The sequence below is a fragment of the Mobula birostris genome, chromosome 22, assembly GCF_030028105.1.
Source record: "Mobula birostris isolate sMobBir1 chromosome 22, sMobBir1.hap1, whole genome shotgun sequence".
Taxonomy (NCBI): Eukaryota; Metazoa; Chordata; class Chondrichthyes; order Myliobatiformes; family Myliobatidae; genus Mobula; species Mobula birostris.
The window spans coordinates 47,022,499-47,049,673 of record NC_092391.1 but is presented as its reverse complement, the minus strand read 5'-3'; positions in this window follow the sequence as shown (position 1 = coordinate 47,049,673).

The following is a 27,175-nucleotide window of genomic DNA, read 5'->3' as shown; positions in this document are numbered from 1 at the left end:
TTCTCTGGGTAGACACAACGTATTTGACTTCTAACAAGAGGAATTCTGCAGATGCTGGAAATTCAAGCAACACACACCAAAGTTGCTGGTGAACACAGCAGGCCAGGCAGCATCTCTAGGAAGAGGTACAGTCGACGTTTCAGACCGAGACCCTTTGTCAGGACTAACTGAGTTAACTAACTGACTAACTAACTGCTGCGTTCACCAGCAACTTTGATGTGTGGTATTTGACTGCTACTCTTGTCCGTTGTCAACCCTACCCCGCTCCCCGCTCGGCCGGTCCGCAAGAATATTGTCAATATTAAACCGGTCCGCAGTGCAAAAAAGGTTGGGGACCCCTGCCCTAGACCAACCATGTTGACATCATGGCCAAGAAAACTCACCAATGACTCTATTTCCTCAGAAGGCCATAGAAATTTGTCATGTCCCTGTCGATCTTTACCAGTTTTTATCAATGCACCAAGGAAAGATCCTATCGGGACACATAATGACATTGAATGGCAACTACCCTGCAGGTGAAGGCAAGAAAGTTTGAAGTTCAAAGTACATTTATTATCTAAATATGTATACATTATACAACCTTGAGACTCGTCTCCTTACAGGCAGCCACAAAACAAGGAAACCCAATAGAACCCATTAAAAAAAGACTGTCAAACACCCAAAGAATAGAAGTAAGCATATACTGTAGCATTCAGAACTGAAGTTCACAAGAATGAGTCCGCAGCCATGAAGTCAGTCATCACTGCAGCCAATTCAGGAGCCTATTAGTTGCAGGCTGCAGCCTCAGTTCAGCACAGAGATGAGTAATCTCGTGGAGGAACTAGCTGAACCAGCTTGTCTGATACCTCTGGTCCCAACACCCTAATCTTTTCAATTTGGCCCAGCACTTATATCATCCAAACCTTAGGTGATCTTCGCTCTCAGACCAAGACCTTGCCACTTGGATTCGCTTTCAGGCCTGGAACCCTGCAATCTTGATTCAGCCTATACCCTACCTTATATGGAGTGACAAGAGATTATGCTCATCCTGGAAATCCAGAGAAACAATTCTGGAGGAACTCAGCAGGTCAGGCAGGATCCATGGAAAGGAATAAGCAGACGATGTTTCCAGCTGAGACCCTTCATCAGGACTGGAAAGGGAGAGAGAAAAAGCCAGAATAAGGTGAGGGGAGGGGAATGAGTACAAGCTAAAAGGGGATAGGTAGAAAAGATAAAGTGCTGAAGAAGAAAGAATCTGATAGGAGAGAAGAGTGGACCATGGGAGAAAGGGAAAGAGGAGGGGTCCCATGGGGAGATGATAGGCAAGTGAGAAGAGAAGAGGTAAGAGGGAACCAGAGTGGAGAATGAAAAAAGAGGGAAGGAGGAGGGGGTGAAACTACCAAAAGTTTTAGAAATTGATGTTCATGCCATCAGGTTGGAGGCTACCCAGATGGACTATAAGCTGTTGTTTCTCCAACCTGAGAGTGGTCTCATTCTGGCAGTAGAGGAGGCCATGGAACAGCATGTCAGAATGGGAATGGAGATTGGAATTACAATGGTGGCCACTGGGAAATCCTGCTTCTTGCAGATGGAGCAAATGTGCTCATCAAAGTTGTTCCCAAATTTACATCACATCTCGCCAGTGTAGACAAGACCGCATCGGTACAGTAGATGACCTCAACAGATGCGCAGGTGAAGTGTTGCCTCACCTTGAAGGATTGTTTAGGGAGCTGAATGGAGGTGAATGGGCAGGTGTGGCATTTCTGCTTGTAGGGGTAAGTGCCAGGAGGGAGATCAGTGGGGAGGGATAAATGATGAAGGGAATCCTTTGAAGGTGGCAGAAGCTGCAGAGGAATGATGCGCTGTTTGTTTTCATGGGTTGGCAGGTAAGGACAAGAGGAACTTAATCCCTGTTAAGGCAGTAGAAAAATGGGGTGAGGGCATATGTCTGGCAAATGGAGGAACTCATACAAAACACATACTGCTCGGGGCTGCTCTGGGGTTTGGACCTGAGGACACAGTTTGGTTCTGAACATTGTCATTTACTTCAATTGTTAGCATGATTTATGTTTTTTTTCCCATTTTCTTGCACTGCGTGTTGTTCTTAGGTTTATATTTTCAGTTTTTCTTTAATTGGGTTCTTTCAGGTTCCTGCTTTGTGGTTATACCTGTAAGCAAACAAATCTCAAGGTTGTATAATTTATACATTCTTTGATAATAAATGTATTTTGAATCTAGAATCCTTCAGTCTTTTAATTGCTGGAGGAACTCTGCAGGTCAGGCAGCATCTATGGAGGTAAATAAACAGTCAACATTTTGAACTGAAACCCTTCATCAGGACTAGAAAGAAAGATTAGATTAGATTACATTCAACTTTATTGTCATTGTGCTGAGTACAGATACAAAGCCAATGAAACCCAGTTAGCATCTAACCAGAAATACAAAGAATAGTGTTATTTACAAAATAACTGCGAATAAAAAGTAAGTGCTACAGCACACAAATATAAAAGTACTGAGACAGTACAATATGGGTGCAATATTGCTTTGCGCTGTGATGTGAGGTTCAGCAGTGTCACAGCCTCAGGGAAGAAGCTCTTCCTGTGCCTGCTGGTGCAGGAGCAGAGGCTCCTGTAGTGCCTACCGGATGGGAGGAGAGTAAAAAGTCCATGGTTAGGGTGAGGTGCATCCTTGATAATGCTCTTCACCCTGCCCAGGCAGCGTTTATGGTAAATGTTCTCAATGGTGGGCAATTAGGTGTCGATAATCTGCTGGGTAGTTTTCACCACACACTGGAGTGCTTTGTAGTCCAATACGGGACAACTACCATACCACACTGAGATGCAGTTAGTGAGTATGCTCTCAATAGTACAGTGGTAAAAGTCTGTCGGTATCCTGGGACAGAGGTGAGCTTCCTTCATGCTCTGCAGGAAATAAAGGCACTATTGTGCCATTTGATCAGGACGGAGGAGTTCAGGGACCAGGTGAGATCCTCAGAAGTGTGAACACCAAGGAATTTGAAGCTTGATACAAGCTCCACTACAGCTCCGTTGATGTAGATGGGACGTGAGTAAGCCAGATGTATAGACACATGTTTTGAATTTCTTGGGTTCTGGGAAATAATTACAATTTATACTTGAAAGTTCAACAAGAGAAGGACATAGACTTTTTCCCAGCACACTACAACCGGCAATAAGGATAGTCAAAACAAGTAACGACAGAACATAGGACGGTTTGAAAGTATTCTCAGTTAAGCAGATGGTGTTTCAATAGGTTTGGCAGCTTGCTACTGAACTTTATTATCAGGAAAGGAGATCGAGGCAAACACTTGGTGATTGGTGAGGAAACTGCTGTCAGCGTAAATCACAATAATTCTCGTGGAACTGTGTCACTAGTTCTGGGAAAAGGCAAACAAGTAAGGTGATTTTCAGGCATTTTGTTTTCAGTGCCAGGACCCCCGTCCAATGTTCGACATTGAGAGTTCACTTTGTTTAACATGGCTTTAAAAAAGTAATGGCTTCTTTGACATTTCTACATATACGTGTGCCCTATGTCAGGATCAGAATCAGAATCAGATTTATTATCACCGGCATGTGTCATGAAATTCGTTAACTTAGCAGCAGCAGTTCAATGCGATACATAATACAGAAGAAGAAGAAAAAATAAGAATAAATAAGTAAATCAATTACAGTATATGTATATTGAATAGATTAAAAATCATGCTAAAACAGAAATAATATACATTTAAAAAATGAGACAGAACCAACAGGGGTACAATTACCAATGGACCCCGCTGTATATCTTCTAAATGATGACTCCCACCTTTCCCTTATGGAAAAAACACGCAAATCTGGCTGGCAGGCCTGACTGCAGCTAAGAAGATTGTAGTCCAGCGTTGGAAACCTCCCCATGATATTTCAAATACTCACTGGCTTGGAAGCTTTTTGGACATTTCTTACCTGGAACTTTCATCAGCCAGAGTAAATGATGCACGACCAAACACAATCTTAATGTGGACAAATTCGATATCTAACTTAAAATATCTTTTGTTAAAATAGGAATGCTTTCTTTATGTATGTACTACTATTTAGTTGGTTGGTGGAGGGGAGAGGGATGGGGGGGAGAGAGGGGTGGAGGAGGGATGGTGATGAAGGTTGAGGGGTGGCTGGGTTAAACAGTCAAAATGTAATTGGCGGTTGGTTGTATTGGATGTAATTTGTTGGTGTTGCAATAAAAAAATTAATAATGAAAAATGAGGTATTGTTCATGGGTTCAAAGTCCATTTAGGAATCAGATGGCAGAGGGGAAGAAGCTGTTTCTGAATCACTGAGTGTGTGCCTTCAGGCTTCTGTACCTCCTACCTGATGGTAACAGTGAGACAAGGGCATGCCCTGGGTGCTGGAGATCCTTAATAGTGGATACTGCCTTTCTGAGACACCGCTCCTTGAAGATGTCCTGGGTACTTTGCAGGCTACTACCCAAGATGGAGCCGACTAAATTTACAACCCTCTGCAGCTTCTTTCAGTCCTGTGCAGTAACCACCCCCCCCAACTCCCCCCTCCATACCAGACAGTGATGCAGCCTGTCAGAATGCTCTGCACAGTATATCTATATAAGTTTTTGAGTGTATTTGTTGACATACCAAATCTCTTCAAACACCTAAAGAAGTATAGTCGCTGTTTTGCCTTCTTTATAGCTGCATCGATACGTTGGGACCAGGTTAGATCCTCAGAGATCTTGACACCCAGGAACTTGAACCTGCTATGTCTGGTTTACATGGACATGTGGTTGTTTTAAATTGGTCACCCAGACATAAATGTTTTACATCTTTGTCCTCTGTGCCAACGTAGACATTTTCTACAGCTACAGAACCAAAGTTTTACTGCTTCTTGCAGTCCTCATTAGGGGGTCAGAGGTGGAGAGGTCCAGTAGCTTTAAGTTCCTCATTGTTATCTCATCAGGGAATCTGTCCTGGGACCGCCATGTAAGTGCCATCACAAAGAAGGCACCACGGTGTCTCTACTTTCTTAGACGTTTACGTAGATACACAATGTCATCTAAAGCTTTGACAAACTTCCATAGAAGCCCAGTGCAGTGTACCCTAACTGGTTGCGTCATGGCCTGATAATGGAAACAGCAATGCCCAGGAACAGAAAGGACTCCAGAAAGCGGTGGATACAGCTATTAGGTAGAAAGTACAGAAGCCTTAGGTCCCACACCACCAGAATCAGGAACAGTTATTACCCCGATCTGCCATGGATAACGTGACTCAGCACAACTCTGAACTGATTCTACGATCCACAGACTCAATTCCAAAGATTCATGTTCTCAATATTATATTTTTGTATTTGCACAAATTGCCTTCTTAGTCTGTCAGCGTTTTTTTTATGTATGGTCTTTTTTCTGTAAATTCCATTTTCCTGTAAATGCCTGCAAAAGAATGAATCTCAAGGTGGCATATGGTAAAATATATGTACTTTGATAATAAATTTACTTTGAACTTTGCTTTATTTGTATTTATACTGCATTTCATTGGCTTTGTATCTGTACTCGACACAATGACAATAAAGTTGAATCTAATCTAATCTAATCTTTATCCATAGATGATTAAGCTCTCTAAGTAGAGCAAGATTCTGTTATTTACAAGAAGAGATTAAAGAGATTAGCTTTATTTGTTACACGTACATCAAAATATACAGTGAAATGCATTGTTTGCATCAGCAACCAACATAGTTGGAGGATGTGCTGGAGGCAAGTGCTATCGTGCCTCGAGTACCAACAGAGCACGGCCACAACTTATTAACCCGTTCACTATATCTTCAGAATGTGGGAGGAAACTAGAGCACCCAGAAGAAACCCATGTGGTCACGAGGAGAACGTACAGACTCTTCACAGACAGCAGTGCAAGTTGAACCTCCGTCGCTGCTCCTGTAATACATTATGCTAACTGCTACATATGCTGTCCATAAGAAAGATTATCAAGTACCAAATAAACTTTGGTGGTGTAATTGAGTGGAACATCTTACTGACTCACTGAAGGTAATGTGAGGAAAATCTACAGAATAGATAAAAAAACAGAACGTCCACAGTGCAAGAGGTCGCATAAGCCTTTTTGGAAGCAACAATCCTTTACTTCTGCTTCTTTAAATATTATAAAACATTTATTCTCTGTTCTTTTCCCAGTCTCCAAATTTGTGTCTGGAGTATAATACAAGACATAAGATCAGGAAAGGGTCTAAGAATGGAGAAAAGGATGACTTCAGCATAATGACCCTTACATATGCTGTCTGCTCTAAACTTTGAAATAATTAAAATAAAAATGAACTATTTTAAGGTTGCTTTAAGGACATACTTTTATTAGAAGTTGCTAAGTAATGCAACCTACATATTGAATGGAATACATCTGGATTGCATTATTGCTCCTGGCAGCAGAATTCTGAGGGTGTACCACAGAGCAGCCGTGTTTTACTATTTAGAATGTCCTTTCTTTCAATAGTTACTGGTCCCGAGAAAGTTTAGTGAATCAACAGGATTGTAAAACCTACAGAGAATAGTAATGCTGTTTGTCATATATTAAAAGTAAATTTTATTGTCGTTACTACACATAATAGGCTTAAACATCTGTGCGGCAGACAGGTCCATTTTGTGAATACTTGTTTGTGGTACAAAATAGCCCATTGCTGGGAAATAATTTCATTTTACAGCACGAGCCACTAGCAGTGATACTGAATGACCAAACTTACTTCTTTCAAACTTGGAGAATGCATTTACTCTGAACATCTAAGACGGGAGGGGGAGGGAGTATAAATATATGTGTGTAAACGTACCAGCTCTTTCTATCCTTTACGCGAGACTGCAAATAAAAACCCACCACAAAATGCTGGAGGAACTCAGCAGGTCAGGCAGCATCAATGGAAATGAATAAACAGTTGCTAGCGGAGCTCATAGGGTCAGGCAGTAACTTTGCCCCACCCCCATCCATCCTTTTTCTCTTTATTCACCTGGCCCCCATCACCCATTCTCTTTTCCTTCTCCCACTCTCTCCGTCTGCCCATTGTCTGCATACTACTCCCATTATTTCCTTTTCACCGCTACTCCCCTCTGCACACCACTGCCCTCCCCCCGCAGCTCCCTCCCTTAATTCCATGCTCCACTTTCCTCTCCTCTCAGATTCCATCATCTTCAGCCCTCTGTCACTTCCATTTCCCAGCTTGCGGCACTATTCTCAACACCACCACTCCCCCTTCCCCAATCCACCCATCACCTCCTTCACCTGGATCCGCCCATCACCACCTAGCTCTCGCTCCACATCTTTCCCCACCTTTTTGCAGCAGCCACCTCCTCTCTGTCTTTCAGCACAGATGAAGGGTTTCAAACAGACACGTCAACTGTTCATTTCTCTCTGTAGATGCTGCCTAATCTGCTAAATTCCTCTACTGTTTTCTTTGTGTTGCTTTATCCATTAATAGTTTGTTCCATTGTAAAATGGGGAAGGCTAATCCGCAGCTGATGTTGTGGTTACTCTGTAGACCGAGGATTTGCTATAATGGTCGTGTAGTCTTACCACTCGCAATGATGTAACTAATTCTCTGCTTTAAAAACTTCCTCCCCTAGGACTGTGATCTGCTGAGCTGGGAGACTGGAGTTCCCACAACAGTGTAACAGTGATCCATCAAGATGGTGTCAATGGGCTGTCTGTGAGGTGGGAGTTGGATGGATTGGGAGGCCCTTGTGGGCAAGAAGATAGTAGACCTCTTTTAGGGACCAGCAGCAGCTGCTCTGTCAACACAGGGATTTCTTAAGGATGCTTGCTTAGCTTGCTGCTCTGTATTCTCTATACCCATGATGATGTGGCTAGGCACAGCTCAAACGCAATCTATATATTCGTCAATGACACAACTCCCTTTGGTAGGATATCAGATGGCAATGAGGAGGTGTAAAACAGTGAGATAGATCAGCTGGCTGAGTGATGTCAGAACAACAGCCTGGCACTGAACAGCAGCAAGACCAAGGGACTGATAGTGGATTTCAGGAAGTAGAAGTTCGGAGAACACACACCAGTCCTCATTGAGGGGTCAGCAGTGGAAATGGTGAACAGCTTCGAGTTCCTGTAACTCCACTGTACAGCTCCCTCAAATTTCAAAACAACCTGTCGTGCTCCTCCAGCATTTTGTGTGTGTTGCTCAAGACTTCCAGCACCTGCAGGATCACTTGTCCTCCGTATTTCCCGACACAAGTCAGTAGAAACAAACCAGACCCTGATTCTGTTTCGGGTGTGCTGACTCCAAAAGCGATCGCTGGTCACTGAAGAGTCGTGGTGCGGGGGACAACTGTGAAGTCAAGCAAAGAAAGGGGGAGATATCACCTTAAGTCCCATCCAACTGGTTTTAGAATAGATGTTCTGTCAGTCGGAACATAGAAGAGTACAGCACAGGAACTGTCCCTTCAGTCCACAACATTGTGACAAACATAATTAATCTAGTAATTAAGTGCCTAACTAAATTTATCTACACATGGTCCATACCTCTCCATTATCTGCACATTCGTATGCCTATCGAAGAGCCTCTTGAGCACCCCTATTATATTTTCTTCCCCTGGCAGTGCATTCTTAGCACACACTGCTCAGCGTAAAAAATTAGTTCTCAGCCATGGTGGCTATCAGCCTTAACAGTGCTCAGCCAGACTATCCAACTCCAGCTATTGGACGCTGTCTCCCCATCCCAAGCCACGAAACAATGAGTTCACTTTCCCCATTTCATTGGTATGAGAACCCCACTGGAGAACTGGGCATTCAACTTGTCCAGCAGCCTGCTCTGTAAATGAAGTGCTAAAGTAACTTCTTCTGCCATCAACTCCACCAACGTTCTCATTCCTGCGAGTGCGTGTGCAGTGAGATGTGAGGTGCTTACATTCACTTTAGCGCTTACAACAGAAGAGGCATTTTTCCCTCAAATCAGTTCATCAGGCAATCAGTCAGAGGTTAATAACCATCTAGGGCTAAGGCTTGACTTTCATCATTGGCTGAGAGTAGGAAACGCATTGAACTCCACGCAAAGTGCTCTCTCCCTGCCTTCAAAACGCATTCCATTGAAGAGTGCAGAGGTCAGTGGTGTAATTTCTGTGTTTGCTACAGGCTGACGTTCAGCCACAGCTTTATCCAACTTCAGCTGTTTTTCGTCAATAATGTCATTTAAAATCTCATGACTTGCTCAGGCAAATGTGCAAAGCCGTATTGCTGTACTTTAATATGTCTTTATTTTAGTACAAGTTAATTTGGTCGGCTGTATTTTTCTTAGTTGAAGCTCCACGTCAGGAGTTGAGCTGAAAGTTCTGACTGACTTTGACCCAGCGGTTCTTTCAGCAGTGTGGTGCAATTAGCCTGGAATCTTGCTCTAAATGCCACATCACAGGCTTGCCTGGTGATCCTTGCACCAATAGTAGGGCTGCTTGCTCACAGAACCAGAGAACTTGGTTCAATCCCAATGTGTCGAGCTTGCACACTCTCCCTGTGACAATTTTCCCTTAGGTGGTTCTGTTTCCTCCTCCGTCCCAAAGACACGCAGGTTGGAAGGATAATTGTCCCCAAAGGGTATAGGTAAGTGGTAAAAATCTAGAAGTTAAAGAGAATAAGGAAGAATAAAAGGTAGGATTATTGTAGGGATAATGTAAAATAGGTAGCTGATGGTCAGTATGGACATGATAGGCTGAATGGCCTGTGTCTGTGCTGCATCCTTCTATAACTTTATGACAGCAGTCCCCAACAACTGGGCTGCGGACGGTACTGGGCTGTGAGGAAATGATATGAGTCAGCTGCTCCTTTCCTCATTCCCTGTCACGCACTGTTGAACTTGAACATAAGGTTGCCAACTGTCCCGTATTTGCCGGGACATCCCGTATATTGGGCTAAATTGGTTTGTCCCAGACAGGACCGCCCTTCTCCCGTATTTCCCCTGCTAAGGTAGAGCGTTCCTATGAAACCTTTCGTGCCAAAATGGCGTAAGGCGAAGAAGCAATTACTATTAATTTATATGGGAAAAATTTTTGAGCGTTCCCAGACCCAAAAAATAACCAAACAAATCATACCAAATAACACATAAAACCGAAAATAAATAACACTAACATATAGTAAAAGTAGGAATGACATGATAAATACACATTCGATATAAAGTAGAAATAATGATTGTACAGTATAGTTGGGAAGATGAAGGCAAAACCGATTTCTGGGGAAAAAATCGGCACGTACGCGCATGCGTACATCACATGCGCATGTCACGCATGCACACACAGGTGCCCGCGCAAGGCTTCATGGTCATGGTAGTCTTTTCCGGAGTAAAGTGTCCCGGGATTTGACTGCTACTTTTGTCCCTTATTTGGAAGTGAGAAAGTTGGCAGCCCTAACAGTGAAAGACATGTTGAGGTGAGTTTAACCCTACTTGAACACCGCCCCCCGCCCCGGTCGGCCGGTCCACAACAATATTGTCAATATTAAACCGGTCCGCGGTGCAAAAAAGGTTGGGGACCCCTGCTTTATGACATCTGCCTAAGTGAACAACGATATAAAACTGGCAACATAGTAAACTGCACCGAAGAAGCTCACTGTGGTGTAATCAGAGAAAAAGAATGTAACCAAGTTAATAGGGCTAAACGTGAAGGTGCTGGTCAAAGAGGCATATTTTAAGTAGAGTTCCAAAGGAGGACAAAAAGATGGAATAGTTTAGCTATAGCGATCCGGAGTTTGGAAATGAGACAGCTGAAAGCACAAATGTCTCCGGTGAGGAAAATGAAATGGAGGAGACAAATATTAAAGGAAATAAAAAGTGCTTCAAGATGGAAGGGGGATCACAAGTAGAGAGGGACAAAGAATCGAAATATAAGTTTGAGAATTGAAGCCTTGCTGGAATAGAAAGGAAGTTAGATCAGGAGAACAGGATTCTCAACTTCCTCAGGAGGCTGAAGAAATTCAGCACGCACCGTTACAGTTTTTATCAATACACCATAGAAAGCATCCTATCTGGATCCATAACAGCTTGGTGCAGCAACTGCCCTGCACATGGCCACACAGGAAACTGTAGAGAGCTGGGGACACAGCTCATCACATCTGGGAAACCAGCCTCGCACCATGGACTCTGGTTACAATTCTTACTACCTCAGTAAAGCAGCCAGCAAAATCAAAGATCCCCCACCCACCCAGATGTTCTCTGTCCTCTCTCCCATTAGGCAGAAGATAAAAAAGCCAGGGTCAAGGACAGCTTCTACCCTGTTGTAATAAGACTACTAAATGGTTCCCTAGCACAATAAGATGAACTCTTCATCATCTTACATTTTATTGCCTACCTGCACTGCACTTTCTCTGTAGCTGTTACACTTTATTCTCCATTGTTACTTCTTTAGATTGTTCTACCACAATATACTGTGTGATAACTATATGAACAGTGGGCAAGACAAGCTCTTCACTGATTCCTGAAGGATGTGACAATAACAAACTAATTCCAATCACTGAGCTGCTTTGGATGCAAGGTAGGAAAAAGACAGGAGAGCTTTCATGTAGATTCCCTCTATGGAAGATGGGAGGTGGGGAAAGGAATGGTTGTGACGAGCTACTGTAGAAAGAACAACTCTCTTCAACAAGACCATCTCAGTGAACGTGAAAGGATGATACTTTATACTTTATTGTCACCAAACAATTGATACTAGAAGGTACAATCATCACAGCGATATTTGATTCTGAGCTTCCTGCTCCCTGGATTACAAATATAAAATATTTAAAAGAGTAACAATTAGTAAATACTAAAAATTTAAATTATAAATCAGAAATAGAAAATAGAAAAATGGAAAGTAAGGTAGTGCAAAAAAACTGAGAGGCAGGTCCGGATATTTGGAGGGTACGGCCCAGATCTGGGTCAGGTCCATTCAGCAGCCTTATCAGATTTGGAAAGAAGGTGTTCCCAAATCTGGCCGTGCGAGGCTTCAAGCTCCTGAGCCTTCTCCCGGAGGGAAGAGGGTCGAAGCAAGGAGCAGTTGAAGATGTCAGCAAACACTCCAGCAAGCTCGCTTGCACAGGCTCGGAGAACGCGTCCCAGGACGCCATCTGGGCCCGTTGCCTTCCTTGGATTTATCTTCAGGAAGGCCCTTCTAATGTCCTCCTTGGTGATGATGAATCTCGATGCCACCAGGTCCGGTTAATCCAGCGGGAGCGGGACGCTCCTCTTCTGTTCGAATCTTGCGTAGAATACATTAAGTTCGTCAGAAAGAGAAGCGCCACAGTTATTGATATTCCCAGCCTTTTCTTTGCACCAGTGATCTCATTTAGACTCTGCCATAGCCTACTGGCATCCCTCTGGTTAGCCTGGGCTTCCAACTTGGCTCTATATTGCCTCTTGGCGCCCTTAATGGCTTTCCAGAGTTGATGCCTGGATTCCGTGTAGCGACTGGTATCCCTGGACCTAAAAGCCGCAGCTCTAGCCTTTAAAAGGGACTTGACCTCATAATTCATCCCAGGTTTCCGGTTAAGGAATACCTGGACCGTCTTGCGAGACACACAGTCCTCCGTGCATTTCCAAATAAAGTCCGTGACAGCTGAGGCATACTCATCGAGGTTAGCTGCCGAGTCCTTGAATTCTAACCAGTCCACCAATTCAAAGCAGTCACGGAGGACCTCATCCGTTTCCTCTGTCCAACGCGACACTACTTTTGACACGGTGACCTCGGATGACCTGACAATCTTAAGGTTACAAGGGGTTTCAGAGCTTAATACCTGAGGAATAATAGCTTACGTATATCTGGTCTACCTGCTTATGTTATTTAGCAAAGTTTCACTATTTTTTTAGCTGAGATTTTTCCAGAAATTCCCGATGACTATGTGGCTGCTTCATGATCCAGTTGGAAAACAAAGCAATTATATCATATTTGGATAGATTTCACTTTGTGATGGATGATGTGACTCTCACCCGTAGTCAGGATAATGTATTTCATAACAGTACAGACGCGTAGGAGGAAGGGCTTCTTCAACAGTCAGGCAGGAAGCCAATCAATGTGTCCTAATGCAAAGAATTAGAAAATTTAGCTGACAACCTTGTTAATCTGGTGTCTTAATGCTGTGGCATTTTTGGTTGAAAATTGTCCTGTTAATCAGGAGTGAGAGAAAATTGTAATTTTAGTTCACAGGGGGTTTATCTTAAAGTTCATCTGTAATGTGGGTACATACACTTTTACTCAAGAATTTGGTATGACATGCAATGCCTTTTTACATTAATACCTTCTTTGAGCTGTGCAGTTAGTTCCACTTATTACCCTGGCCACACAGTTAGGTACATAAAAATCTCCACATGTTGGAGGTTTGCCTACTCCAAGGTTTAGGGATACATGCCTAAAAATTACTACTTGATCAGTAGTGCTAAGTGTAACATCGGGCATGAATGCATTACTTTCTGTCTACTAAATCTGTTTTTAAGTTCAATAGAAAGAGACTGCAATTACTGCTACTGTGTGAGCATAAACTCTATGCTCTTGATTAACGTGGGCGGCATCCTTAACATAAAAAGTAGTTGCCTTTGGTTGTGAACACGAGCTTTGTGAAAGAGTTCTGAATCTGGCAACAGCTGAAAGATGGTCTCAGTCCAAAATTCAGACTGTTCACTTCCTTCCATAGAGGGAGCTGACCTGTTGAGTTCCTCCAGCACCTTGTGTCTCACTACTGTATGGTCCCATTGAAATCAATGGAACCGAATGTGTAGAGATGGGTTAAGTGTCTTCTTGTGACTGAGTAAACTAAGTAAACAGCCACATGGAAGCTGTAACTGGGAATACAAAATTCTTTATTTGCGCAACAAATCTCTAGGAGAGAGAGTCCAAGAAAAACTTCACTTTTCCGACGCAATGTTTTAGACTCTTTAAACTGAAAGATAACAATAAACAATTAACTGAAGTTTCAATGGTTATAATCACTGACTTTAACATGTTGAAAACAGTCAAGTAACTTTGCAGAATTACATATTTACAACAGGGACATATCCTATCTAACCCCTTTGTATATTCAGTACTAGTGTCTATTCCAAAAGTGTCTGAGCACAAGCTCCAGATGCTCAGGGATGGTTGTGTGAATATACAACTAGTTAGAATATTAAGCGGTAAAACAGCCCTGACTAATGACAGGGATACGCTTTTAACGATGTGCTGACACTGAAGGTGACCACTTGATCTCATTCTGAAGATTTCCATGAACACCAATTAAAATGAATATTCACACACCAGGAAATCTGCAGATGCTGGAAATTCAAGCAACAAACACCAAATGCTGGTGGAATGCGGCAGGCCAGGCAGCATCCATAGGAAGAAGCACAGTCAACGTTTCGGGCCGAGACGTCGACTATGCTTCTTCCTATGTAAAATGAACATTCATTGATTTGTCTTTCCTCTGTGTAGTTTTGATGGGATGGAGTGCAAATGTCCCACAACTAATGATTAGTTTCACTAAACACAAAGTATTATTGGAAGTTAACTTATGAACAGATTTTGCTTCCTGAAGGCTGGTTCTGATTTGAATTAATCCATTAATGAGCTATCTATAATGTCATATTTCCAAAATAATCCCTAACATGCCCAAAAATACTTTCTCACCATTTAACCATGTAAAGATATTTTCTTCTGTCAAGTACAGATACCATTTGTTTTCCACCATTAGATCCTGTAAACAGCCATAAGTCCATAAGACGTTGCAGCAGGTTTAGGCTACTTGGACCATCAACTCTCCGACACCATTCCATCGTGGCTGATATATTATCCCTCTCAATCTCATTCCCTGCCTTCTTCCCGTAACCTTTGACACTCTAACTAACCAAGAACCGATGAAGCTCTGCTTTAAGTATACTCAAAGACTTGGCCTCCGCAGCTGTCTGTGGCAATGAATTCTACAGATTCACCACCCTCGGGCTAAAGAAAATCCTTCTCATCTCTGTTCCAAATGGACGTCCCTCTATTCTGAGGCTGCGCCCTCTGGTCCTAGACACACCCACTATGGGAAACATCATCTCTAAATCCATTCTTTGTCTAGGCCTTTCAATATTTGAAAGATTTCAGTGAGATCCACCCCCCCCACCCCAACCATTTTTCTAAACTCCAGCAAGAAACAGACCCTGAGCCATCAAACGCTGCTCATACGTCAACTTTTCATTGCTGGAGTCATTCTCGTGAATTTCCTCTGGACCCTCACCGATGCCAGCACGTCTTTTCTTAGAACAGGAGCCCAGCACTGCTCACAATACTCCATGCAGTCTGACCAACGCCTTATAAAGCCTCAACATCATATCTTTGCTCTTGTATTCTAGTCCCTTCAAAATGAATACTAACATTGCATTTGCCTTCTTTGGCACTGTCTGAACCTCCAGGTTAACCTTCAGGGAATTCTGCACAAGGACTTCCTCTGCAACTCTGATTTTTGAATGTTCTCTGCTTTGAGAAAAAAGAGTTTATGCCCTCATTCCTTTACCAAAGCTCATGACAATACACTTCTCTAAGCTATATTCCACTTCTTTGTACATTCTCCCAAACTGTCAAAGTCCTTCTCTAGATTCCCTGCTTCCTCAATTCCCTTGAGATTGAGATCAAGAGCCGAGAGGTAATGTTGCAGCTATGTAGGATCCTGGTCAGACCCCACTTAGAATAATGTGCTCATTTCTGGTGACCTTACTACCGGAAGGATGTGGAAACTATAGAAATGGTGCAGAGGAGATTTACAAGGATGTTGCCTGAATTGGGAAGTATGCCTTATGAGAATAGGTTGAGTGAACTTGGCCTTTTCTCCATGGAGTGATGGAGGATGAGAGGTGACCTGATAGGGGTGTATAAGGTGATGAGAGGCATTGATCATGTGGATAGTCAGAGGCGTTTTCCCAGGGCTGAAATGGCTAACATGATAGGGCACAGTTTTAAGGTGCTTGGAAGTAGGTACAAAGGAGATGTCAGGGGTAAGTCTTTTACACAGAAAGTGGTGAATGCGTGGAATGGGCTGCCGGCGATAGGATCTTTTAACAGTCTCCTGGATAGATACATGAAGCTTCGAAAAATTGAGTGTTATGGGTAACCCGAGGTAATTTCTAAAGTAAGGACATGTTCGGTACAGCATTGTGGACCGAAGGGCCTGAATTATGCTGTAGGTTTTCTATGTTTCTATATTTAAGCCACACTTGGAGTTCTGTGTCCAGTTCTGGTTGCCTCACTATAGGAAGGGGTACAGAGGAGATTTACCAGGATGTTGCCTGGTTTAGAGAGTATGGATTATGAACAGAGACTAAGGGAGTTAGGGCTTTACTCTCTGGAGGGGAGGAGGACGACAGGAGACATGATAGAGGTATACAAGATAATAAGAGGAATAGATGGAGTGGATAGCCAGTGCCTCTTCCCCAAGGGCACCACTGCACCACTGCTCAGGACATAGCTTTAAGGTAAGGGGTGGGAAGTTCAAGGGAATATTAGAAGAAAGTTTTTTACTCAGAGAGTGGTTGATGTGTGGAATGCACTGCCTGAGTCAGTGGTGGACGCAGATACACCAGTGAAATTTAAGAGACTACTAGACAGGTATATGGAGGAATTTAAGGTGGGGGGTTATATGGGAGGCAGGGTTTGAGGATCAGCACAACATTGTGGGCCAAAGGGCCTGTACTGTGCTGTACTATTCTATCTTCTATGTTCTATTTCAATACTACCTACCACTCCACCTATCTTTGTGTCATCTGGAAACTTGGCCATAAAGCCATCAATTCTTTCATCCAAATATAACGTGAAAAGAAGTAGTCTCAATACCGGCCCCAGTGGAACACCACTAGCCTCCGGCAATCAACCTGAAAAGGCTCCCTTGATTCCCATTCTTTACCTCCTGCCAGTGAGTGAATCTGTTGTCCATGCTGGTGTAACACCCTGGGAAAGCTTTCACTGCTAACATAACGGTCTTTCTGTAGAAGTGGTGACTTGGTTATAGTTAGAGATAATGGTTGCTTTGGAATGTGAGCCGTTCAATGAAGAGAGTGTGGTTTTCTCGTGTTGTGTGCCTGACACCGGTGGGAGCTGGGTTTTTTTGTTCGACGGGAGATGAAGAGAGAAGATGCTGGAGAGAAGAGGTTGTAGGACTTGACCCAGAGCGGGACCACGATTCGACGAAGCCCAGGGAGATCGAAGGAGGATGGACTAAGGAGAAACTATAAGCTCCAACTTGTGCACATGAGGCAATTTCATTAAAATGGGCCCTTTTCATTTTTTTTGCCTTTTCTTTCCTAACCCTCGAATCAAATTAAGAATTATAAAGCTAAATCATTTAATTGTATGTGGTGTGCTGTCTGTTATTTCATGGCACTTATTTGTAACGGGGTAATGAATCACGCAGCATCCGCAGAAACGGGGGATTTCAGGGTGGGCTTACACCTCAATCTCACACATTTGGCAGGCCGGAGATTGTCTTTCCTAGACTTACATAACTGACAGAGCCAGAGTGTTTCACTGGTATCTTTTCTGTAATACCATGGGCTCCTATCTCGTTAAGCAGCCTCACGCACGACAGCTTGTCAACGGCCTTCTGAAAGTCCAAGTATGCAACATCCATGGCCTCTCCTTTGTCCATCCTACCCACAATGCACAGGGGAAGCATCGGGCTGTGAGTCATCTCCAGTGGCATCTGAAGGAATCCTTAGCTCATCTGGAAAGCTGAGGCAGATACTTTGATCCTGTTTTCGCTGGCCTCTTACAGCTGACTCAATGTAGCTTGCAATTCCTACAGAACATTTTATGCTTCAGGAGCATGTGCCAATAACCTTCTTACACCAGGAAACTTGACAGTGAATTCCATTCTGGTGAACGGCTTAAGGAGAACAGGGGGAGGAGAAAGGAATGCAGAAATGCATCTGCAGGGATTACAAATTGATGAAAGGATGTTTGCTGGATCCAAATAATAAACTGATCTAATTCACAGTGAATGAGATAATCATGCAACAATTGTAAAAATTCAACTTAGCATAAATTGGCACATTTTACTTTTGTGGGATAACAGGAATTAATCAAAGTCCCATCATCAGTGATTTGTTCTGTTTTCTTCAGTTTGCTGCTGCTAATTGACTACAGCTCAGTGTTTAACACAATCATTCTGATTGAAAAGCTCCAGAACCTGGGCCTCTGTACCTCCATCTGCAACGGGATCCTCGCCTTTCCAACCAGAAGACCACAATCTGTGCAGATCGGAATCAACATCTCCACCTCATTGATGGTCCACTGATGCACGGCAGGGATGTGAGCTTTGCCCACTGCTCTACTCTCCCTACATCCATGATTGCGTGGCTGGGCAGAGCTCAAATGCCAATGACCGTTCAACTATAGTTGACAGAATTTTGGAATGGTGATGAAAGGGCATACAGGAGCAAGATATGCCAGCTGGTTGAGTGATGTCACAGCAACAACCTTGCACTCAACGTCAGTAAGACCAAAGAACTGATTGTGGGCTTCATAGAGGGGCCAGAAGTGTGAAGAGTGAGAGATTCGAAGTTCCTAGGTATTAATTTCCCTGAGGATCTATCCTGAACCCAACATATCGATGCAGCTACAAAGAAGGCATGACAACAGCTATATTTCATTAGGAGTTTGAAGAGATTTGGTATGTCACCAAAGACACTCGCAAATCTCCACAGATGTACCGTAGCGTGGAGAGCATTCTAACTGGCTGCACCACGGTCTGGTACGAGGCTGGGGGTGTGGGTGTCTATTGCACAGGATTGAAATAATCTGCACAGAGTTGTAAACCTGGTCATCTCCATCATGGACACTAGCCTCCTTAGTATCCAGGACATCTGCAAGGAGCAGTGTCTCAAAATGTGGCATCCACTATTAAGGACCCCCATCACCCAGGCCATGCCCTCTTCTCATTGCTACCATCAGGAAAGAGGTACGGAAGCTTAAGGACACACACTCAATGACTCAGGAACAGCTTCTTCCTCTCTGCTATCAGATTTCTGAATGGACATTTAATCCATGAACACTGCCTCACTTCTTTTTTATTTCTATTTTTGCACTTCTTATTTAATTTAACTATTTTATATATATACATATATACTGTAATTCACATTTTTTCTATTATTATGTTTGGCATTGCACTGTTGCCACAATTTCATGATATGCGCTGGTGATATTAAACCTGATTCTGATTCTGATTAAGAACCTTGCTCATCTTCCCATGCAGCTCCATCTGATCCAGCAGTCAGCACTCTGAGGCCAGAGCCTAGTTGACACTGTGGATTGCGAATGGTTCTGTTCAACATCAAAGCAGCCGAGAAAATATTTAATCTTTAGGAAATTGACAGCCAGCTTTTCCATTTGACTAGATCTGGCTGGCCTGATCTGAAGCTGTCATTGAATGACAGGCATGTCCATGTTTGCTTGGGTGTAGGGAGCCTCCCTTGTCGGCCACTGGCTTCCCAAGGGTCGAGCATCATGTTCTTAATGTTAACACATCCTCAACTAGTTGTGCTTGGAGTCTCACCCTCTCCTAGGGTAAGACTGGGGCCAGAAGTTGTGTTGGCATGTGGCCAAGTGGTTAAGGCGTTGGACTAGTGAGCTGAAGGTCGCAAGTTCGAGCCTAGCTGAGGCAGCGTGTTGTGTCCTTGAGCTAGGCACTTAACCACACATTGCTCCTGCACGTTTATAGCCCAGCGGCAGAAGTTGGTGTGGTTTGGACAAGACGAGAAGGTTGTTAGCTGTATGGTTCATTGTGGTTCATCTGTGCTCACTTTGGTTGTCACTCACTCTTCCACCACCCCGAATGCATTCACTGTGGAGAACACCTCTCTGTCATGGATGTCACGTAGAACAGTGTCATTCACCAGCAGTGCAGCAGATTCTGGGAAATATGTCCTGAGACCACACTGATGGCCTTTTGACAGTACACGGCATTTACCCAAGTCTTGGACGTAAATGCTTTGACACTGCTTGTTGACAAATTTATGAATGAAAAGGCATTGCATGTTTTATACTTGTAAATATAGTTTATTATGAAAAAGTTTATTTTGGGTAAAACAAAATTGAACTCTATCGCTGGACCCAACCCTAAGACCAACAATGGAGAGCAGGTCAGAGACTAACTAAGCAGAGGAGATCACCTCTCTCAAGATCCGTTAACATCAACATTTTAAAATTCTAAACACTTGATAATTAGACAAAATAGACGTAACAATATTAAAAGTATTAAGGGACAACAAAAATATTTAAAATAGTAAATAACTTTCTCCTTTGTATCCCAATCCTATGCCAAGGAATCTTCACTTGGCTCCAGATCTAACCCGGGACAAAATCCAAGAGGCAATTAACAGCGCAGTCTAAATGCAAGCATCAGAAACCCATATATTTGGAGGCCTGAATTTAGTACCATTAAATTCATGAGCTCTGCTCTCAGTACCACAACTATATACCTTGAGATTTCTACAACCTCAGTACTAGAACTGGCTGTAAGGGATAGTAAGAAATTGCACAATCATCTTTAGTCAAGATACATCTCAACCCAGAATTTGAGTGAAATCACTTGACTTAACAATGGCTCTATTTCTCAATCACTTCTGAATATAAGTGGTCAAACAATCCAAGGCTTCACATAAATTTCATAATTACCTGCTTGCCCTTGAGGTTCCTTACTCTGTTTTCTAAATGCAGAAATATTCTTTGGTATTTTATTCTGAAAATGTCCTTTGAAATGATAGCCTAACTTCCCTTCATACAGAGGCTGAATGGATGGTTGCGTATTTTTGGTTTTTTTCATATTTTCTGATGCACAAATTTGCTTCCATTCTGCCAATGAAGGGAATCCAGGGATGTGGGGATTGTGCTGGAAAACACCACATAGGCAATGATCCATGATCTTAGTGAAAGGTAAACAGAATTAAAGGATCTTACAGGATATTCTTATTGCAGGCACAGATCCCAACATTCACAAACCTGCATGTTATATTATATCAAAGACACCTCACAAATAACTTCTTACTTGGAAATTATCTCTAGTTTAGCAGGTTACCTGAAGCATCCTTGTGCCTACTTTAAAACACAGAAAGCCAAGCTACTTCACCTCATAAAATGGACGATGTAAAACAGTTCCACAAAATGGCAGCCTCCATCTCCAAAGCACATGGCAGAAACAAACACAATTGATCTGTCTGCTTCCACTGTCCTTGACCCATTCGATTTCAATGTTTTCTTCCATGTTTTAAATTTGCCATGGCCAACAATGCAAGGTTTGTGAACATTGTATTTGTCACTCTGAGTCTATCTCTTATTGTTTTTCAGGATAAATAACATGACTAATAAATGACCTCACAATATTGATGACCTGTGTAAGGGCATCTCTCCATTTTGTGTCGGTTTTCATGGTGGAGGACATGTTTATCATGTCAAAGAGAGATGATATGGTGAGAACCTCAGTACAATAACTATCACTAAAGAGGTAGTGCTGAGCAAATTTATGGGCCTAAAGATAGACAACTCCCCTGGTTCTGATGGAATGCATCCCACAGTACTGAAGGAAATGACAGAGGTTATAGTTGAGGCTTTGGTGATAATTTATCAAAATTCTCTGGACTCTGGGCAGGTCCTGGGGGATTGGAAGAAAGTGAATGTCATGCCACTGTTCAAAAAAGGATGTAAACAAAAAGCAGGTAACTATAGGCCAGTTAGTTTTACATCTCTAGTTGGGAACATGTTTGAAGCTATTATTAAAGAAGAAATAGCGAGGCACCTGGAAAGAAATGGATCCATCAGGAAGATGCAGCATGAATTTAGCAAAGGCAGGTCCTGTTTGACAACCTTACTGGAGTTCTTTGAGGATATAATGAGCACAGTGGATAGAGGAGAATAGATGGATGGTATTTACTTGGATTTCCAGAAGGCATTCGATAAAGTGCCACATAAAAGACTTATCTGTAAGATAAGGATGCATAGAGTTGGCGGTGATGTATTAGCATGGATAGAGAACTGGTTAACCAACAGAAAGCAGAAAAGTTGGGATACATGGATGTTTCTCTGGTGGGGAATCAGTGATGAGCGATGTGCTGCAGGGGTTGGTGCTGAACCCACAACTGTTCACGATATACATTAATGATCTGGAAGAGGGGACCAAGTGTAATGCATCTAAGTTTGCTGATGATACTAAACTGAGTGGAAAAACAAATTGTGCAGAGGATATGGGGAGTCTGCAGAGAGATATAGATAGGTTAAGTGAGTAGTTAGGGTCTGGCAGATGGAGTACAATGTTGGTAAATGTGAGGTCATCCACTTTAAAGGAAAATGGAAGATCAGATTATTAGTTAAAATAGTAAAAAAAATGCAGCGTGCGGTTGAGCAGAGGGACTTGGGAGTGCTTGTACATGAATTGCAAAAGATTGATTTGCAGGTGCAGCAGGCTACCAAGAAGGCAAATGGAATGTTAGCATTCATTGCTAGAGGGATTGAATTTAAGAGCAGGGAGGTTATGCTACAACTGTACAGGGTACTGGTGAGGTCACACCTGGAGTACTGCGTGCAGTTCTGGTCTCCTTACTTGAGGAAGGATATACTGGCTTTGGAGGTGGTGCAGAGGAGGTTCACCAGGTTGATTCCAGAGATGAGGGGGTTAGACTATGAGGACAGATTGAGTTGCCTGGGACTGTACTCACTGGAATTCAGAAGAATGAGAGGAGATCATATAGAAACATATGAAATTATGAAAGGGATGGATAAGATACAGGCAAGAAAGTTGTTTCCAGTTGTAGGTGAGACTAGAACTAAGGGACATAGCCTCAAGATTCAGGGGAGTACACTTAGGATGGAGATGAGGAGAAACTGTTTTTCCCAGAGGATGGTGAATCTAGAATTCTCTGCCCAATGAAGCAGTGGAGGATACCTCAGTAAATATACTTAAGACAAGGTTGGATAGATTTTTGCACAGTAGGGGAATTAAGGGTTATGGGGAAAAGGCAGGTAGGTGGAGATGAGTCATTGTCAGATCAGCCATGATCTTATTGAATGGCGGAGTAGGTTCAACAGGTCAGATGGCCTACCCTGCTCCTATTTCTTATGTTCCATCTTTGTATCCAGAATGTCTCTGATCCTTAATAAAACCAGAAAATGCTGGAGGCACTCAACATCTGCATCAGATTGACGACCCTTCTGATGAAGAATCTTCAAAATGGAACCTTAACCTCTGATTCTTTCTCACCATAGGTGCTGCCTGACCTGCTGATTGTTTCCAGCAATTCCTGGCTTTATTTCAAATTTTCAGCATTTTAAAAAACTTTTGAGGAAGGAAAGTGAGTATAAACGATATGTTTCAATTTATTTGGTTCATTTGAATGCTTTCCATTATATTAAAGAGCTGCTACACGTTTTAGAGACATAACATTTCAGTGAGCTTTGGGGAAAGTGGAGTTGCCCCTTAGTTTTAGATTAATTTAATTTTTATAAAATATTTGATATATGTTTAATAGTTTATAAAATATTTTAACATATTCTAATAGTTTCAAATTTAATGATTTTGAAAAGGTTCTGGAATGAGGCAGTTTTGACTGGGAAGCAGCTTTGACATCTATCAAGGCCGTCCAGCAGTGCTGCGTTGACAGGGCTTGCTCTTTCTCTCCCACCTGTTTTAGTTCCAAAGCTGGATGTGGAAGCTGTTGGCAGTGCCTGTGGTTACTGCCTATTAACAGGATTTGGGGGGGGGGGGTGCGGTTTGGTTGCAGTTAAATGCTAACCATTCCAGTAATTCTAAAGGCCAGCCTGGTTAAGGTGGCAGGTATCTTCTGAAAGAATACTGGTGAACCAGGTTGGATTTCATGAGAATCAAGTCATTTCATTTTTACTGATAGAGAGACTTACCACAGTTTCAGATTTACTTGATTACTTGAATCTGAATTTCCCAGCTGCCAGGATGGGAATCAGTTTCACTCGCTGATTCAACTATCACTGGTCATTGCTCTGAAAACCTAACCTCTACACCACTGAACCTAATGATATCATTTTAAGCCAATTTACTACACAAAGCCTTGCTAAACAGCTCTGGGACGTTCACCCAGCACACTGTCCACATAGACCCCAATCACGGTGGATCAGGTTGATAGGTAATTTAAGTGATGAAGGAGTGTCACACAAGACCATGGTCATCCAAGTCTGCAGAATTTCATTGGACAGCTTTTTTATTCAAAGTTCAAAGTACATTTGTGATCAAAGTATGTATACATTGAATAACCTTGAAACAAAGAACCCCAAAAGAAACCATTTAAAAAGCCCTGAATGTGCAGAGAGAGTAAAACAAACCATGCAAGCAATAAAAGTAAGCAAGTCGCATTCAGAACAAAAGTGAGTCTGCAGGCACGGAGCCAGGCTTCTCTGCAGCTAGAGCAGGCCACAGGTTCATTTCAGTGCAGAGCCAAGTAAACGTTATGGGGCAGTGAGCAGAACTGGCCTGATCCTTGCCTTTGGTCCCGACTTCCTACCTTTCCGATCAGGCCCGGCATTTAAATCGTCCAAACATCAAGTCATTCCTCGCTTGAGAACTGGAGCCCTTTCGCTTCGATACGCTCTGGGCCTGCACCACACTGCCATGTTTCCGTCAGTACCTGAACTTTCCAAATCGGCCAGGCGCTTTGATTGATCAAACCTCTGGTCTTTCTTCACTCATCATCATCATCATCATCATCATCAGGCGCCGTGCCCAGTTTGAGCTTTGACTGCCATGGCCCACACACTCCTGTTTCGGGTCAAGTGGATCAATTCATTGGTATTCATTTCCAGTTCTCTGGCTGCTGTCTCCATCATCATTTGTCTTTGCCTTCTTCTTGCTTTCTTCCCTTCAATCTTTCCCATAATTACAGTGCATTCTAACTCCTCTTTCCTAATCACATGTCCAATGAAGTTACGTTGCCTTTTCATGATCTCATACATTAATTCTCTTTTTATGTTTGCTCTGTTCATGACATCCTCGTTAGATATTCGTTTCATCCATGATATTCTTTGTGTCCTCTATTTGAGGACACAATTCATTTTCTCATGTTACTCATGTTCTTGATTACCTGACTGGCAGACCACAGTACGTGTGCTTGCAACACTGTGTGTCCGACACAGTGATCAGCAGCACTGGGGCTCCACAGGGGACTGTCTTGTCTCCCTTTCTCTTCACCATTTACACCTCAGACTTCAACTACTGCATAGAGTCTTGTCATCTTCAGAAGTTTTCTGATGACTCTGCCATAGTTGGATGCATCAGCAAGGGAGATGAGGCTGAGTACAGGGTTACGGTAGGAAACTTTGTCACGTGGTGTGAGCAGAATTATCTGCAGCTTAATGTGAAAAAGACTAAGGAGCTGGTGATAGACCTGAGGAGAGCTAAGGTACCGGTGACCCCTGTTTCCATCCAGGGAGTCAGTGTGGACATGGTTGAGGATTACAAATACCTGGGGATACGAATTGACAACAAACTGGACTGGTCAAAGAACACTGAGGCTGTCTACAAGAAGGGTCAGAGCCATCTTTATTTCCTGAGGAGACTGAGGTCCTTTAACATCTGCCGGACGATGCTGAGGATGTTCTACGAGTCTGTGGTGGCCAGTGCTATTATGTTTGCTGTTGTGTGCTGGGTAGCAGACACCAGCAGAATCAACAAACTCATTCGTAAGGCCAGTGATGTTGTGGGGATGGAACTGGACTCTCTCATGGAGGTGTCTGAAAAGAGGATGCTGTCTAAGTTGCATGCCATCTTGGTCAATGTCTCCCATCCACTACATAATGTACTGGTTGGGCACAGGAGTATATCCAGCCAGAGACTCATTCCACCGAGATGCAGCACAGAGCGTCATAGGAAGTCATTCCTGCCTGTGGCCATCAAACTTTACAACTCCTCCCTTGGAGGGTCAGACACCCTGAGCCAATAGGCTGGCCCTGGACCTATTTCATAATTTACTGGCATAATTTACATATTACTATTTAACTGTTTATGGTTCTATTACTATTTATTACTTATGCTGCGACTGTAACGAAAACCAATTTCCCCCGGGATCAATAAAGTATGACTATGACTATGACTAGATATTGTCTAACACTCTGAGCCATATAGCATAACTGGATAAACGTAACATTTCAGTACTCTGAGGTGGGTATGACTCTAAACTGCAACCAGTGATGAGGCTCTGATTGGGGACTTTCAGAGCTATGGGGAAAGTGGAGTTACCCCTTAGTCATTCATTTCTCCCAGGGCCAATAAACTACTAATAAAGTATTTCTTCGCTACACACATAAAATGCTGGAGGAGCTAATGAGGCCAGGCAGCATCTATGGGAAAGAGTACAGTCAATGAGACCTTTCAGCAGGACTGGAGGCTGTTAGGGTCATCTACTGTATCCGGTGCTCCTGGTGTGGCCTCTTGTATGTCGATGAGACCCGACGTAGATTAGGAGACTGCTTTGCAAAGCACCTACGCTCCATTCGCCAGAAAAAGTGGTATCTCCCATTTTAATTCTACTTCCCAATCCCATTCCGACATGTCAATCCACGGCCTCCTCTACTGTCACGATGAGGCCACGCTCAGGCAGGAGGAACAACACTTTATATTCTGACTGGGTAGAATTTCTCGAACTTCTGGTAATGCCCCCCTCTTCACCATTCCTCATCCCCTTTCCCCTCTCTCACCTTATCTCCTTGCCTACCCATTGCCTCCCGCTGGTGCTCCTCCCCCATTTTCTTTCTTACACGGCCTTCTGTTGTCTCGTATTAGATTCCCCCTTCTCCAACCCTGTATCTCTTTCACCAATCAAACTTCCCAGCTCTTTACTTCATCCCTGATCCCTCCCGGTTTCATCTATCACCTTGTGTTTCTCCCTCCCCTCCCCCCCACCTTCTAATTCTGATTCCTCATCTTCTTTTCTCCAGTCCTGCTGAAGGGAATTGTCCTGAAATCTTGACTGAACTCTTTTCCATAGATGCTGCCTGGCCTGCCGAGTTCCTCCAGCATTTTGCGTGTGCTTCTTGGACCTCCAGCATCTGCAGATTTTCTCTTGTTTGTGGTCATTCCTCGTTCTCCATTTCGGTGGATGGGTCTTTCCTCTGCTCGCCTTAACTTTTGGTGCTCAGGCCTTGTCTTGGCTTGCCTTGACCCTGCTTGCCTCTCCATTGTTTGTAGTGATCATTCACCAGAAATTTTACCAGAAAAAATGTTACT